Consider the following 17851-nt stretch of genomic DNA (forward strand, 5'->3'; position numbering starts at 1 on the left):
CTCTAAAAGCAGTCCAGGAAGGGTCGTGGACAAACTATCTACGGCAAGCCAACTCCTGGAGTCCGGAAGATCGAGAACACACAACCAAGATGTGGCACATACGAAACGAACTCAGCGTCACAAGCGACGGGAACCTACTCCGAGGACCCAGGCTGGTGATACCGCAAGCCCTGAGGCACAAAGCGACGCAGCTGGCCCTCGGAGGGCATCAAGGAATCACAAAAATGAAAGCCAGGATGAGAGAGAAAGTTTGGTTTCCGGAACTGGAGAATATGGTGGAAGAATACGTCCGACGATGCCCGCTGTGCCAGTTGACCAATAGCGTAGAAAGACCTGCCCCAATAATTACCGTGGACGCATGCATCGTCTTGTGGTCAAGAGTAAGCATAGACTTTGGGAGTTTCCCCGGAGGGAAACACACGCTGGTGCTTGTAGACGCATTCTCAAAGCACCCCATCGTAGAACCACTGGCGTCCACAGTGTTCGTCCAAATTGAACCCATCCTAGAGAAAATGTTTGCCATGTTCGGGTTCCCAAATTAAATCCACAGCGATAATGGACCACCTTTTCAGGGAGCCGAATTTGCCACCTTCCTAAGACAGAGAGGAATACATCACAGGCAGATAACCCCTCAGTGGCCGCAAGCCAATGGCGATGTGGAACGCTTTATGCGCACGCTAAACAAGGTGTTTCGCATTGCAGGCGTAGAACAAGCGGACCAAGAACAAAGACTCCACGAGTTCTTGCGAGAGTACCGAAGGTCACCCCACTGCACCACCCAGAGGAGCCCGTGGGCACTGATGCTTCATGGCCCACGGAGAGATCTACTCCCGACCTGCCCGGGGTGGTCGCCACCCCCAGTGGAGGCCGAGGACGTGCAAGACAGGAGAACCCGCCGAAACCAACAAGCAAGCCTCCGTCGCCGGGCCACCCAGAGGACGCTCTGCACAGGGGCCACCGTCCTCCGGAAGGACCGCCGCCCCGGAGGAAAATTTAAAACAAACTATGAACCAGGGCCCTGGACAGTCACTGCGAACCTCGGGACCATGATAACCGCCCAAAGAGGAGGAGAGGAGGTGTCCCGAAATGTGTCCTGGTTCAAGGAAGTGCCCCCAGAACACCCCGAGAGACACACGGAGAGAGACCCTCAAGCGGCGCACCTATACCGACACCAGAGACCCCAGAGACCATCACTGTAACGGTGCCCAGCCCAGCCCCAGAGGGCGGTTTTCCCACCAGTCCGCGACTGCGAAGCTCTCCGCAACAGTAAGGCCTGAGGCCGAATCCTCGCCCCAGCCAGTGGCTGAAGGACTTCGCTTGCTGATGACATCCGGAGGCGGCCGGCGGAGGACACGCAAGTACCACCACCTCTGTGGTTGAACTGTTTGAACTGTCTGAACTGTCTAAACTAACTAAGTTTGTAATTTGTGTTTTCATTCGACTGAGTTGGATAGGGATGTAACATCTCACGGTCTAGTTGTTCGGCAAGACCGCCCCACAGCATCCCCCACTTGCTTTAAGATGCAGGCTGGAGAGGACGTATTGTGGAGTAAACACTAAAGGACTAAGGTAAAGGAAAGACTACAACCATAGGGTGCCGCAGAAGCCTTACAAGACAGTTTTCTACCAGTTTCTAAAGGGACACTAATTGTAAATTATCTACCACTTCACTCCCTTAAAAAACATCGTACGTAACATTGCGGTCACAGATTCCTTTACCCTTACTGTTCATTTTCAAAGCAATGTCTATGTTTACTTCTACTTAGACTCAAACTTCTTATCATTTCAAAATACAGTGAGATCTACACAGCATAAGTTGTACAAAATTTGCATAGAGGAGGCTTTGATTATAGAGCCCCCCCAAATCAAGATCCATCCTAGAATACATGAGCAATTATTGCATGTGCTCACATAGACGAGCAACCCCAAAAGGGTTGAAGATGTTCTCATTTAATGGAGCAAAAATACTCATTCATAGAAATCATTGGGTGCATGCATTATTAGAAATATGAGACAACATCAGTACTAAATGCTAATACATAGACATTGTTCTCCATGTCTTTTTGCCTCCTTCTAGGACTGGACACAAGAGTCCCAAATGACCAAAAAAGAAGAAAAATACTTCAAAAGTTGGAGGGAAAGTGTCCCATTTGATTTGATTTAATTTACTTGATGAAGGGATCCTATGAAATAACCTTTCAGTCCTGATGAAAACCATCGACCCATAGGGTGCAAACCTGGCTGAAACATGTTGACTTGGTTCTTCCAGAGATAGATGTGAGACACCTAATACCTCTCTTTTCACATCTCGCATTTTTAAATCATACCACTACTTTTGATCTTCTTAATAAAATGTGTCCTTTCTAAAGGTAGGAGGTATTATTTAACTTTTTTTCCTCACATGGTGGATCCCATATGGTCTGAGATTCAAGAGAGAATCCCTACTGGTGTAGGAAAAGAACCAATGATGTAACAATCAGTGGCTAAGTACGCCAAAGGGAGACATGACTTTGGCGAACAATACTGTTGAGGGTCTCACAACAATTTTGGTGTTGCCTTCCCCACATCCTGTCTCAACACAACTCTTCCACTCCTTTTGATTTTATATGTTCATTTAAGGGAAGTTGAGTGAATTCCTCTTTTGATTCTTGAGATAGTAGCAGAGGTGCCAGCAGGAACCCCGGGCATTCAAAAACAGGCCCCAAAGGCTAGGGCCCCCCAGGGAAATGCCCAATGGATTGAAAGGGCAGTCCAGCACTGAATTCAGCAGCAAGGGTAGGAAATCCCACACAATAATGCAAAGAGTAAACCTAGAGCTGAGGAAGGAGGTTTAAGAGGCCACAAGAGCCAAAGGACAAGCTCTTGACTCAACAGACCCGAGAGCTAAATGTAGGTCTGGCCTTTCAAAGCATTCATGCATCCATCCACTCCAGAAATCCGTGTTTGAACTCATGCTCACAGATTCCAACCCTGCTGTGCCCACTCAGGCTTTGATACTTCCGCTGCAGATAAAATGAGGACCCCTGACAAAACATAAAAATTAATTATTCACTCCAAACATGGCTGATGGAGTGACCGTCCACTTTCCAAATACAGATATTGTGTTAGGACTGGAGCAATGGAAATATTTGGCAGGTAACTAATGCAACACGTCATATAAAAATATCATTAAGGGACTATACATTTTAAAATAAAATCAACGTGTTTAACATTACTGTTTCAATTATTATGTTAGATTGCCTCACCACACAGAGTGGCATGTGTTAAAAAAGTAGAGTTTACCATGCACTCCTCTTCCATGGCACCAAATCCATGATTCAATTTAATCAATCTCTGGCTTCAATTCTGTCAGGAGTTAAAGTATTAAACGATGTCTAAAAAATCAGTGTAATTCGAAGTTAAGTCAGCCTGAGACAAGCAGTCTGTCTTGAACAGAAAGTACAGGGGGTTACGGAGAAGGATAAAGTCAGTGGTTTCCCTGACGTAAACACAATGATTTCAGAAGGGCGCAGCACAGCAGTGAAGGCGTGTGAGAAGTTGGCCTGGCATATGCTGGTCACTAGTTATAGTGGCCACCTTGCACTAGTCCAATTCGACTCTTATGGTAGATAGGTTTAAGACAACCTTTTAAAGAAAGATATCCTAGTGGTAGCTGTGGAGAGCAGCCTTTAGGCTAAGTCTCTGAGGAATGTAAAGCAGCTTGTTTTACCTTATTATCTCTTGAATTACCAAATGAAAGGACACCACACAGGTATATATATCAAATATATATGTATTTATTTCTAGACACACTCTACTAATCTCTTTATGAGATTAGAAGTCAAAGACATGCACAAATATCAACGTTTCACAATAAGTTAAGCACAAATATGGCTGGGGCTCTAGGGGCGTACCAGACCATATACTAAAAAAGAGGTTTAGGAAAGTCGACTTGCAAGGGGACAAGGCCTAGGGCCTGTAGAATCGCTGGGGCTTCACTAATCCACCCAAGGCAGGTAAGTAAAGGACCCACGGGAGACGCGTGCAGTGTGAGAACACAGCCGCGGGCTCCCTATTGATTTCAATTGAGCAAGTCGCAGTTGGATTTTTAAAGTTTTAGGGTACTTCGAGAAAGTCTACAAGCAAGCCACTTACAAGGTAAGTAATTCGAGGGCCAACACACACTGGAGCACCACAGTGCACAAATTACCTCACCCAGGGTGCATAGGTGTCTTTTGGTGTCGGATCGCGTCGTCGTTTTCTATGGAAGCCGATTAAGTTTTGCTGCTTGTGAAGACTGGAGAAGTGTCCAGTAGAATCCAAGGCTGGATTAAAGATGAAGGTGGCCTGAAAGCAGAAGGGACAGTGTTCACAGTCACTTGCCAGTGACCCGGGGCCAGGAAGATGGATGCCCACGGAAGTTGAGTGATTTCAGGTGATCAAAGGTGTTTTGACTCTTCAGCCACGAGGTCCAGGAGGCATCGACGATGACCAGCAGCTGGATTCAAAGTGTCCCACGATGTCTGCAGCTGACTGAGGTGTCGGCAACAGGATTGGAGCTAACAAGCCTTGGCAAAGGCAAGTCTTGTGGAAACTGAAGAAAGTCAGCGGGGCAGACCAGCAAGGTCTGAGGGACTCACCAAGCAAGGGAAAGCAAGGGAAGGCCTGTAGCAACCAGGGTAGCCCTTTGGTTTATTGAGAAAGTCTTCAGGGGACCCACAAGCCAATGGGCAAGGGATCGCAAAGACGTCTTGTGAGGATTCACTTCACAGCAGCCCACCATCACTCGGGACAAGGTAGGCCTCTGATTTTCAAGGGAAATCCTGCTGGAGGCTTGGGCCACACATGTTCCAATGCACAAGTTCGTAGAACATCGTGAAGGGGTTGCACTCGACAATAGTGCATGGTACCCGGGTATTGCTGTTCCTCGTCACTCGTGGTGTCCACTCACCTCAGCTTTGCTGGGGACTCACAACGGCCATCGAGAAGTCAGAAAATCCACTTCCAGGGCTGCAAGGACTTCGGGCTCTAGCGGGAGCGGGAACGTTTGCGACCGTTGATTCAAGTTTTTGGTGCCTGCCAAGCAGGGGAGTCACTCCTTGACTCCAAGGGAGATTCTTCTGTCTTCCAAAGGTAGTGGAACGTCGAAGGGCCAGGATTCTTCTTGTAGAGCGTCGTCCAGGAATATCTGATTTGCAATGGCAAGGTTTCCCTAACTTATACTAAAGGAAAGGGAGGGACTAGCTCTATGACCACTCCTCTGGGAGGGTCAGGGTAGGGGGTGGTTACACCCACTTCCCTTTGTCCAGTTTCGCACCAGAGCAGGGGCAGGTAGCCCCTAAACCGGTTTGAGCTGGCATATGCACAGAGGAGCCTACTGCTCCCCCAGTGCAGGACTTCAAAGCACTCTAGGAGTGCACCCACCCAGCCCCAATACACTAAATCCTGTCTGGAAGGTGGTTACACCTCCCTGTGACAGGATGCCTATTGTTGGGCCTCCTCCACTGCGAGTTTCAGTCACCAGTTACTCGTGTGGGGGTATGATTCCAAGTTGTTTGACACCAAACACGATATGTTTTGATGCAGTCATTCCAAAGTTAGCATTTACCGGTAGGTTATAATGCACTTAAGAGTATATGGTTTAACCGCATTCACAAACAGCCACAGAGAATAGACTCTGCCAGCTGCAGAGGGGCCCTGCTCATTCAGAGACACCCCCTCACATTGTGAACCAAGCACCCTGCCCTCAGGATTAATAGGGCCTGCCTTAGGGGTGACTGATAGGTTTATATGTGTGTGTATGGTGAGATATAGGGAACGTATACCTCAGTGAGAAGTGCTAGTGACCCAGCGCGGAATACTAAATCCCTCCTTACGTCACAGACCATAGATCTCTACAACCACATTCATACACTCATTCTCTGGTGGGGCCCATAACACCAACATTCATACACAAGAGACCTACGGTTCTTTAAGAGGCGATTCTTTACTCCATAAGCTGCAATGGGAGGAAAATACATAAATTCCTAATGAGTGCTGAATTCACCTATCTTTCCCTACCTCACTAGGAACTAGTCCTTAATCCAATAAATCCTCCCATGAATAGGCCATGGATCAGCATGTTGCTGAGTGATGCGACATTCAATTAATCCAACATATTCAAAGAAAACATCACTAAAATAATAACCCGACACAATTCTTATAATTAATAATGTTTATCTAAAATAAAGCATGAAATGAAAGCAATCATTTGGTTCTTTGGCAAATTTACCTAGTCTGGCTAAAAGTCGTCCTCTAAGTCAGGTTCAAATCTTTGTCTTTGTGCCCATCAGAAATTAATAGTTCGTAAAGCAATAGGGCATCAAATCAGTCCTTCAGAGTCTTTGGTAGCATCTGTCCAGCAGAGTCACCGTCCTCTCCGTCAGCATGTCGTCAGGAAATCAGAAAGAAGCCAGCATAAGCAACACAACCTCTCTATTCTAGGGGTTTATATAGTAAAATCATCATTAAGAAAGATACATTATAGGTTTTGGACGATTCTGATTGGACAATTTGCTGTCGTCTCTTGGTTCTCAGACGGAAAATGTTTCTAATAAAGGCAGTTCATATTTTAAAAGAATGTTGCAAAGTTGCGCATCCTTCTTAGGTCAGTTTTAGTTCCCATACGACTGGGTGTCCACGGTTTCATCAAAATGTCATAGGTGTTCTTTGTTAAAAGTTGGCGTACATCCCAGTGTAGCTGTGGCAAGGCCAGTCTGCCTGAGTTCAAGACAGGGTGAATGCAGCAAATCTTTTTGCGCAGGCGCACTTCACCCAGGTTCTTTCTAGTCGCAAAATCGTCCATCTAATATGGATGGCAGCCATTATGTGGCCACTCCGAAAGGTCAACTTAAGCAAGAAAACACAAAAACGTAATTAATACATGGTAATGACTATTAAAATGATATCCCCTTGCTAAACCCTTTATGTGTATGTATTTATCTAGCAATAAGCAACACTTAAATGCAAAGAAAACTGATCTAATAAGGCATAAATCAAAGTTACATCACAAAAGCAACATGTAACATGCAAATTCTAAATATCTGTCATTAATATGGGTACGGAAACTAGTTTACGTATTAATTAGGCCATGCAAATGCAATTCCCACGTGTAATTCTTATTAGTAATGTTGGTTAAATCAAAACACAGCAAATCATTAATACTATTATCATTAGTGATTATTCATTTTAATTCAAAACAGACAAATGGAGGAGGTACATGATTTTTAAGGAAAACCTCACTCCAGCAATCCCCCCTTTGGTGATTTTATCACCACACAATACCCAAAATTTTGGACCCTTTTACAGAATCTCGAAATTACTTCTTATTCAAAGCTTATAGATCAGTTTCTCCATAATCTTCTCTTTTTGTCTTTTTATACAGGCTTTCTTTAAATTCATCCAATTTGATTTCTTCCATTTCTATATCTTCACTCCTTTCTTTTCATTTTTAATTTTCTCTTTTTATTTTATTGTTTCTTCTCTTATTTCTACAACACATGCACCCTAATCTTAAAATTAATAAAGCAACTAACACACAGGTTAATGGAAACAAAATCTTACCTATAAAAGTACTACCTATTTTAACTAAAAAGTTTTTAATAGCAGCTATTTTCTTTCCCATTCTTGTCCATACATCTTCAACCTCCAGTGGTACAATTTCGTCATGCAAATCAGTAATATTTTTGATATAGACTTTTAGATCTTTGCTTTCGTCAGGAATGTAAGTGCAACAATGTTGAACTTTCAGCATTCCACAGACTCCACCCTCTTTTGCCAATAGAATGTCAAGGGCAAGTCGATTTTGCATTACCATAGCACGCATGGCAACCATTTCAGTATTAACCAATAAGAATCCATGAGCGGTGCTTGTTGACAAGCGATCCACTACTGTTGACAATTTTCTAATTTTGCCTGCATTCAGAGATATTCCCACTGCTGGTATCAATGCACTAAAAATGTCACCCACAACTTCTGCCCAAGATTCTCTCTTTCTGCGCACTAAATGACTATTTAAGCTATTTGCACCTTCTTCTCTGTCCATGTGAAAGATCTTTGGAAAGACCAAGCCAACATAACATGTGCCATACCAATGGTCTGGCAAACGATAATATGCATTGTTCCCACAGATAAAATACAGTCCAGGAAATACTGGATCTCTTCCACCTTTAAATCCCCATCCACCCATGATTCGGTATGTATCATGGCACTCGCTATTACCTACAAAAAGATTATCATATGCAGTTTGATTCCTTCTTATACAAAATTTCCCTTTCTGAGGCCTGTCTAAAGCTAATGTCGGTGTCAACTCTCCTTTTGTCAGATGTTTCTCCATCTCTACATCCCAAGCTGTTATCTCAACTTTACTTTCTGATGCCTTCTTGTGCATCTTGTGTCTTCTTTCCTCAACCATATTCAAAAATGTATTTTCTTCTTTCTGTAAACTGCATGTCAAATTATAATTAAACACAGCTTCTAATGTTAGTTCACTAGTTTCTAAGAAAAATTCACCTAAAACTTTGGCAGGTTTTACCTTATTCAACTTATTATTAGCAGGCACTAATGCAAAATGTTATCTACATCTGAAAAATAATACTCTAATTTCCCTGTTTGATAAAACAAACTAGCTATTACACTACATGTTATTCCATAAGTAGCTGGAAGGTGATGATAAGTCACTCCCTCTGCCACAGAAGCAGGCAACTGCATGCAGACGTAGCAGTCCCTTACATCCATAGTTTTTACATATTCATACAACAACTTTGAAAATACATTATTAGAAAAATCATTAATAGACCTATCTTTATGCAAATGTTTGTTCTCACAGTCGGTACTACCTTTGAACCTTTACCTATGTTAGTTGTGTTCTAACCATATCCTTCTATTGTATCTATTGTGACTTTGAAAGAAATTACTAGAGCAAGAATGCTCCACAGAAGCATTAATAACCCTGTACAACAGCAACATGTTTTACACCACCGTTTTAAGAATGTACATTTACTATTTCTACCATCTATGTTAGCCATCTTTACTAAAATGGACTGTGTCTTTTGACTTAGCCTCTTTTATGACCAGTTTCTAACCCAAGGCTTCTAAGTACCTACAAGGTTCTACAAATTTCTACTTCTACTCAAGTTAATATTTCAGCACATCAGCAGCTTCTTTGTTTATTCAGTTTGGCATCTCATCATCCTTTGTTTCCTTCTCCCAATCAGGATACAGAATCTCCTGAATCTCCGTTTCTTCTTCTCCAATGTCGGACAAGATAACTCTCAGGATTTCTGATTCCTCTTCTTCTTTAACCACTTTCAGTAAAGCCTCCTCTGGATTTCCTTGACTGTCTGCCTCTTGGATTTCTTCAGGCAGGGCCACGTACGTCCATTCCGGCGACTTATACTTCTGGTTAGGTTTTCTTGTCCTTCTGGACTCTTTAATTACAACTGTTTCTTCTTCCTTAGATTTTTCCTGACTCGTGACTTCATTCACCTGTTCAGCTTGTGGTGGTTTCACTCGAGTCAATCGATATCTCAATCTCTTTATTTTGTTTGGCCACTCTTCAGGTCTTACAGTTCTTTTCACTTTCCTTTCTCTGACATCTTTTTCATTCTTTTCTTCTCTCCAAGCTCTCTTTCTCAGAACTCGGCCTTCAGGTACTTTGTTCTCACTCTCTTCTGACTCTGTCCCAACTTTCTTTTCTATTTCACCAGTCTCTTTATTCACCACCTGTTCTTGTTTCCCTACTTCTGTCCCTCCTCGGGTCTCCGACACGCAATCTTCCTGCTGGCTACTTGTCCCTTCACCTAGCTGGATGTTGCAATTCCCTACACTTCCTCGGGGGTCTTCCGCAATCTGTCCCTCTCTCTCTGTACCTGTCCCTTCTCCACTCAGATCTACAATTTCAGGTGGAATTTCTCTCAATTTTTCATCTGGGACTTGCTTGCTTTGAATTTCTTTTACTGCTTCTTCTTTGTCTGTTCCTTCTTTCTTTTTAGGTTCTTTTCCAGGACCTTTCTTTCTTTGCTCGTCTTCAGAATCTGAGCTGTCAGAGATCTGCAATCTGCTTCTCAGAGAGACACTTCTGGGGACCAATACCTGATTTGGTTCTTTTTCCCCCCTTTTAGGATTTTTTCGTGTTTTTAGCTCTTCGTTGTCTGATTCAGTACTTGACTCTGAGTCGTCATAGTACTCTTTCTCCTTGCAATCCACTGGATTTGGTATCCTCAGAGTATGACTGGCATGGATCCAGTTCTTCAATCCAGCACACTTCACAGCTGTGGTCGTGGTCAGAATGACTTGTCTTGGCTTTCCCCACCTGGGAACCAAACAGTTTCTTCTTCTGTGGACCTTTATCCTCACCCAATCTCCTGGGCTTAGATCATGGGCTGGCTTCCTTTCAAGGGTGGTGGCATCCACTCCAAACTGATGAAACACAGAATGAACTGCGTCAGCCAGGCCTTTACAGTACTCCAACACCATGTCATCAGAAATTGTCATCAATTTGTTGACTGGAATAAATGCATGCCTCATGGCTCGTTCCATGATTATCTCATGAGGACTTAACCCTGTAGTTCTATCTGGGGTTGCACGTATGGTCATTAAGACTAGAGGCAAGACATCAGGCCATTTCATTCCTGTGGCTAAACACATCTTTCCAATTCTGTTCTTAATTGTACCATTCATTTGCTCCACCACACCAGAAGCCTCTGGTCGGTAGGCACAGTGCAGTTTCTGTTGTACATTCAATGCTTCACTGACCAATTTTACAATTTCATTATAAAAATGCCCTCCTCTGTCTGATTCAAGGGTTACTGGGAACCCGAACCTAGGGATGAACTCCCTCAAAAGCAGCTTTGCTACTGTCAGTCCATCATTTCTCCTTGTTGGGTATGCTTCCACCCATCTGGAGAATAGGCAGACCACAACCAGAACATACCTCAGCCCGTTACAAGGAGGCATCTCAATGAAATCTATCTGCATTCTGGTAAAAGGTCCTCCTTCTCGGCCTATTGTTCCTAGGCTGACCACTGTTTTTCTTCCTGGATTATATTGCTGACAAATTAGACATCTTTGACACAGACTTTCTGATATGATTCTGAATTTTGGGTTGTACCAGGTTTGTTTAAACGACCTGATCATAGCATCTCTCCCTATGTTTCCCTGGCCATGATACATCCGTGCCATGGTAGACAACATGCTATCAGGCATGACTGGTCTTCCATCTCGATAGACCCACACATGATCCTTTTCCCTTGGGGCACATCCTGCTTTTTCCCACTGCCTCATTTCCTCATCTCCTGCCTCTTCCTGCACTTGTCTCACTTCTTCCCATGTCCCTACAACGTTAGTAAACATTAAGGAATAGGAAGTCATCTCACGCTCTTTTCCCCGATTGATTGAATACTGATTTCTAGCACAATACTGTGCCATGTCATTGGCATATCTGTTGCCAACAGTAATGTAATCTTCTCCTTGATTATGGGAAGCACATTTTACAACAGCTAATTGTCTAGGCAGCTGTATTACCTCATGCAACTTTCCAACCACTTCAGCATTCTTTATAGGAGTTCCACCTGAGGTCAGGAAACCTCTTTGCAGTCACAATTGGCCGAAATCGTGGACAACTCTGAAGCCATACTGGCTGTCAGTTATTACAGTCACTCTCACACTTTTCCCAATTTTACAAGCTCGAGTTAGGGCCACTAATTCTGCTACTTGGGCAGATTTTACCCCTTTCGGATAGGATGCTTCCAACACTTCTGCAACCGTACACACTGCATATGCTGCACTCAGCACTCCTTCTTCTGTTCTCAAACATGACCCATCAACAAACATCACAAAATCATTTTCAGGTAATGGTGAATCTTTTATGTCTGGTCATGGTTTTGTACAATACTCAAGCACATCCAAACAATCATGATCTGCATCATCTCTGACTTCCACTTCCACACCATCAGGCAACAGTGTTGCAGGATTCACATTCACACATCTTGCAAGGCTCACATTCGATGCTCCTAAGATAACCTTCTCATACTTAGTCAGCCGACTGTGCGTCATGTACTGAGTACGACTCCTTGTTAAGAGAATCGCCACATCATGGGGTACATACACTTTCAAAGGATATCCCATCACAATTCCCTCACTCTGTTCCAGACTTCGACATGTTGCAGCCACTGCTTTCAAACAACCAGGTAAGCCTACAGCTACTGGATCAAGCATCGATGAATAATATGCAATCGGTCTCCTTAATCTTCCATGTTTCTGGATTAACACTGACAGTGCACATCCATTTCTTTCACTGCAAAACAACTCAAACTCTTTTTCATAGTCAGGCATACCCAATGCTGGAGCTTCGCATAGACTATCTTTCAATTTTTTGAATGCTGCCAATTCTTCTTTGTTCAATTCAAGGGGATCCTTTACATCACTCCTTGTTAGCCGTACTAGAGGTTTCGCAATCAGCGAGAAGTTAGTGATCCACTGGCGCAGTACCCTACCATTCCCAGAAACATTCTCACTTCTCTTTGGGTCATGGGGGCTCTCATTCCTTTTATGATTCTGATTCTGTCTATTGTTATTTTCCTCAGTCCTTTCTCAATGTTATGTCCCAAATACTGTATTTCTTTTTTACAGTACTGCAATTTGGCTGGGGACACCTTCAGTCCTCCATCTGCCAAGTGATTTAGTAAGGCTATAGTGTCTACCTCACAAGCTTCACGAGTTTTCGACGCCACAAGGAGGTCGTCGATATACTGGACTAATACTGAGCTTTCTGGCATTTGTAAACTTTCCAAAGACTTTTTCAACAACTGATTAAATATTGAGGGGCTCTCTGTGTACCCCTGTGGGATTCGGCACCATGCCAAAATACGGTCTCCAAACCGAAATGCAAAAATCTGCTGGCTGTCGTGATGCAACGGGATGGAAAAGAACGCATGGCACAGATCACTCACTGTATACCATTCTGCATCATGGGGAATCTGATACAAAAGGGGTGCCGCTCGCTCATTTTGGCTGTCGGACATTTGGAAGCTGGTGAATCCTTATACCTGGGGCTGCTGAACTTAACGGACTTTGTTTGGGGAGGCCGCTGTGTAACATCGATATTCCGGGACTGCGAGGACCAGGGTGCTCGTTGTTGCCTGATCCAGCACACCTGCGTCCTCTTCCCGGTCCCGCCCCCATCCAGTACTTTACCGCTCGCGGCCCCCGCTTCGCGGGAGCCGCTCGCTCATTTTGGCTGTCGGACATTTGGAAGCTGGTGAATCCTTATACCTGGGGCTGCTGAACTTAACGGACTTTGTTTGGGGAGGCCGCTGTGTAACATCGATATTCCGGGACTGCGAGGACCAGGGTGCTCGTTGTTGCCTGATCCAGCACACCTGCGTCCTCTGCCCGGTTCCGCCCTCTTTCCCAACAACGGAGCAGCACAAGAGTCCCGCCCCTACGCGCCAGCGGAACGCGCCCGGAGCGAAGACCGGGCAAAGAGCGGGCCGTTTGAGGCCGTTCGAGAACGGGCGTGGGAGGGCGCGGGGAACCTCTGCCTGTCTGCAATTTACCAAAACAACAGGTGCTGTAGGAGACACCATGACCACGAGAGAAACCAGGAGAAAGAGTGCAATGGCGATGGGAAGGCCAACAGGTACATTGGATACGTACTTTGCTAAAGCTGGGTCTCTTCTTGTGGATGAGATCTCCATTCTTGAAAGGCGCATCTCCCAAGAAATAGACTGGGTGAGGAGATCCTCCTTGGGACAGATTGCACATGTTACCACTCCCGTTAAGCCACTGAATCCCACAACATTTCCGGTAGGGGGGGCAGTTGGGCAGTCTGTTCTTCCAGTTATTTCTGACTTTAACTGCTCCATCAGCTCCTCTACGGATTGTGATATTTCTGAGCATGCAGAGCTTAGCTTAATACCTCTTCTGCACTCACCACTGCCGAGGTAGATGCTATCGATTCGACTACTAGCAATACCAAGGATCTGACTCAGCTCACACAGGGGGAGAAGGAGGGAGCAATCCCGAAAACGGATAAAAGGGCTTATATAACCAGGGGGGGTAAATCCAAAGCCCCTAAAGCTAACTCTAGGGTCAGGGGATCTAAACCGGACATAGCTAGGAAAGGGCCGGTTCCATCTCGCAAACACGAAGCCCTGTACCCACATACCCCGGCAAAAAAACCATCTAGCCAACAAAATGTTCCCGGAACGCATGATAGCATGTTCACTGGTTTACGCACCCTATTGAAGGAATTGCTCACCCCCCTAGAAGATCGTTTGGCCAATATAGAAATCTGCTTAATAGATCTGCGTAAGGGATTACTAGGTTTAGTCTCAGACCAAAGAGTAGGTATGCAAGCAGTAGTTGGGCACCCTACAGGGACTTTTAACTTACCTAATTTACCTTCTAATCCTATTATCTCGCCCCCTGTACCCCCTACAGCTACCTTTTTGGAAATTGTGCAGTCAGGTTCTTTGTCAAAATCTGTTTCCACACTATCCCGTAACCATCAACTCGCCACAGGATCTACCAGTAAGCCGAACTTACTCGGTCCGGTTTCTGGTATTGACCAGGAAAAAATATCAAATGATGCAAGGAACCGCACAGATAGGCAAGACATCCACCAAAACTGGCGCAAAGCGATAAATTTGCCTCCTGAGGCTGCTACCTATTCTGCTGTCCTGATGGGAGTTCCCCCGCTTGAGGGAACTGTGGTGGAACCTTATGACTCTCTACACAATAAGGTCACTAGTTGGCTAAATACCCACAGGCCACTACCACCTAATACTAAGGGAGAAATTCTAATGGTCAGAAGAGTTCCATGGATTGGCTTTACCGCTAAGAAATGCGTTGGTGACTGCATAATTGTAAACTTTAGGAACCCCAAAATTGTGCCCTATATTTGTAATTGGAATGGGAACACAGGGTCTACATACATCGAAGTGGTCCACCTGTCATATTTGTATCCTAATATTTATAAATTAAATTTGAATAATGACAATGGTTGGACCCGGGTTGGACCCGTTGTCGATGGCCGCAGATTCAGGCCCACCCATAATGCCCCCAGTACCAACCTTAGTAATTTTCTGCATCCTAACAGATACAGCTGCCTTGATCAGATAGATTGACTTTTGAAGGGTCAGGGGCATGGTGGCCATGAAACAGATATCGCTATTAAAGAACACGGTACCCCTCGAGGGGAGAACCTGACATTTATCAATCCCCATGGGCAAGAAATTGATTCATTTAAAATCAAAACCATATTGGGCTGTACTAACAACAAGTTAAAATTGCCTGTCTCATTACATCAACAAGTAGATCCGAGGGAACCATCAACTTCGGAAATATTCTTGCCCAGGCTTATGACTCCACCTACGGAAGTCGCCCCGCCTAAAAGTGGTGGAAGTGACCTAGACTCGCTTGACGATTCCTTAAAGGTCCTCTCCTGGAATGTCGCTGGAATTGTCAATAAACTTGACACGAGCGACTGGGATTCCCTGATAGCCAAAAGTGACATCTGCCTTTTCCAAGAGACATGGGCAAGGGAACCATTATCTAGAGTGGGGTATGCTGTGTTTGAAATAAATGCGATCTGGTCAGGTAGAGGGAGGCCTTCCGGAGGTCTGGCGATCTGGGTGGCTAGTCACATTGGGTGTACTGCGGAGAGCCTACCGACTCATTCGCACGATATTCAGTGTGTTCTACTCAGGTGGCATAATGCCTCAAGTTTAACAATAATTAATGTATACTCTCGTCCCACCAAGCTGGCCATGGAATCTCCCACACTTGATGATCTTACCTGCTTTCTGGCCAGTCTCCCTAATGACTTTAAGATAGTCTTGGGAGGCGATCTGAATTGCCACTTTGAGCCCCTAGAAGGCCTCAAGGATGGAGCCCTCGCAGCGGAAGATGACCATTGGGGCGTTCCGTGCTGTCAATCCCCATCTGTTAAAATATGGTCTCCCTTAGCAGTACAAATTCTCTCCCTAACGCTAAACTTTTCTTTAAGGGCATGCAACGGGCGTAGCACTTCAGATATCCCCTCTGCATGCACTTTTAATAGGATGAACCATGAATCTAGGTTAGACTACATTTTTGTAGATATTAGTCTCTGGCCTAAGATTCAGGACTTCAGAATTATACCAAGAACGGACAGTGATCATAATGCACTTGTAATGCATATGGCGCACCCTATAGGTGCTGCTCGATCACCTCCCGTTGAGCCCAGTCAAGATCCTGGGAACTTGCTAATTAGCTCCAATAGACGTAGGATCAAATGGGCGAAACTGGCGAACTCAGAAGAGTCCGTAAGTAATATTTTTCGGCTAGCACTCCCGAAGCTTATGGAAACGGACAATCTAATTTCGCAGCCAAGAAATCTGGAATTTAATAAGAAATTAGCCCATATCCATGAAGAATTGGTGGCCCTTTTAGGTGAGGTCCTTTATCCAGTGTTACCCCCAAGGAAAAAAATAACTCGAACCCCAACTTGGTACAACGCATCTTGTAGAAAGGCTAAGTCCGAACTCTTGAAGTGTGTTAAAAAAGGATCGGACAAGTGTAAACTTGCTGAGCTTAGACGGATCTACAAGAAAACCCTGGCAGTGGCGCGAGCTGACTGGGACTGGAGCAAATGGCAGGATCTTACATTAGCACTGGAATCAAAAGATCTGAGGAAATTTTGGTCCCTGGTGAATACTGGTATGCCAGATCCCAAAGCTGCAATAGAGCCAAATATTGCAGCATCTGTTTGGGAGGTCCATTTTGGCCAACTATATCAGGAACCATCTCAAATTGATGGTGGAAGGGCCACGGTCCCTGCTGTTGCCCCTGCCCCAGTACCAGCCTTGGAATTTACTCTTTCTGAGGTGGTTAGTGTTATTCTAGTTCTGGCGAGGGGGAAGGCCCCTGGACTCGATAGGTTGCCTGGCGATCTTTTTCGCTCATACCCAGATATATGGGGCCCCTATCTTCTCACTCTTTTTAATGCCATCTTGGGTGGGATGGAGATTCCACGTACTTGGCTGGGGGCTGAGATAGTGCCCATTTTCAAAAAGGGCTCTCCTCTACTCCCAGCCAACTACAGGCCAATAAGTCTTATAGATGTCCCCCAGAAAATTTATTCTCGCCTACTCCTAAACCACCTCACGGAGTGGATGGAGGAAAACAACATTCTCAGCACCCTACAAGCTGGCTTCAGGAAAAACACGTCCACCATGGACCAGATCTTCCGCCTCGTACTCCTATACTGGAAAACCGTGAGCATTGAGAGGGGAAGGCTGTACATGGTGTTCGTGGACCTGAGGTCAGCGTTTGATCTGGTCCCCAGGAAGAAACTATGGGAGACATTAATGGGGCTGGGAGTCCCACCCCATCTACTCAATGCCATCATCAGGCTCCATGAAAATAATTTTGCACAGGTCAGGTATGGAAGGACGGGTGCGCTGACATCTAAATTTCCAGTTCATAGAGGGGTCAGACAGGGTTGCGTTCTTGCCCCGACCCTGTTTTGCCTCTATGTTAATAACGTAATTGCATATCTTGACAATGTTCATGATAATGATGCCCCGTCTTTGGACGGCAGGAGGGTACCGGCAATCATGTTTGCGGATGATACCCTCCTGCTCTCCAAATCTCCGATGGGGATCCAACGGATTTTAGATGGTTTTGGCCTTTTCTGTAGCCAACATGGTTTGGAAATAAATACAGGGAAGACCAAATTTATGATATTCAATCCTTCAGCCAAAACTAGACCAAACCCATCCCTGAGCTCAGCAATACTGGAGAGAGTAAAAACCTTCCAGTATCTTGGGGTGACGCTGCATGAGAATTT

Source organism: Triturus cristatus, chromosome 10 (assembly GCF_964204655.1).
Source record: "Triturus cristatus chromosome 10, aTriCri1.1, whole genome shotgun sequence".
In the NCBI taxonomy this organism is placed as follows: Eukaryota; Metazoa; Chordata; class Amphibia; order Caudata; family Salamandridae; genus Triturus; species Triturus cristatus.